General features: G+C 46.1%; 1 protein-coding gene across 1 annotated transcript in view; it reads right to left on the reverse strand.

The window, feature by feature from the left end:
• The window catches only part of LOC104798671, a 5,739-nt gene that overhangs the window by 3,283 nt on the left and 1,851 nt on the right, over window positions 1-605 (reverse strand). The window lies entirely within an intron of this gene.

Consider the following 605-nt stretch of genomic DNA (forward strand, 5'->3'; position numbering starts at 1 on the left):
CGGTAATTCCACTCGGTATGCCACTGCTCCCACTTTCCCAATTACTGGATACGGCCCAATATAACGAGGCTTGAGCTTTTCCGTTTTACCGAACCTTGCATGTCCTCGAATTGCTTGTACTCGTAGAAATACTTGATCGCCCACTTCAAGTTGGCAATCCCGTCTCCTTTTATCAGCATAAGACTTCTGGCGATCTTGAGCGACTTTCAGATTAACCTTGATAGAGTGTCGGCAACGACCAAACGACGACTTTCGTCCGGACCGACCTGAAAGCGACCCGAATGCACTAATCCGACCAGAAAATCCCGACTTTTTGACTTTGTGCACGATTTAGTCCGCCCTGGGTCCGAATTCGTGTCATAATTTGGCCTAATCCGAACTAAATCGCCATTTTCTCTCTCCCTCACATGTTCTTCATTTCCAACCGAAAATTCTCTCTCAAATCCGAACAATTGACGCTCAAATCGGTTTCTACAGAGCAAGAGGAACATCCCCAAGCTTCCCATTCAACACCCATAACACGGGCTTAACCCGAGGTGAGTGAATTCGAGTTTAATTCGGAAGTATGTTAGACATGGGGTTTTGGGTTTTGAGTGATTTTGTGA

Source organism: Tarenaya hassleriana, unplaced genomic scaffold (genome assembly GCF_000463585.1).
Source record: "Tarenaya hassleriana unplaced genomic scaffold, ASM46358v1 Cleome56, whole genome shotgun sequence".
NCBI classification, from domain to species: Eukaryota; Viridiplantae; Streptophyta; class Magnoliopsida; order Brassicales; family Cleomaceae; genus Tarenaya; species Tarenaya hassleriana.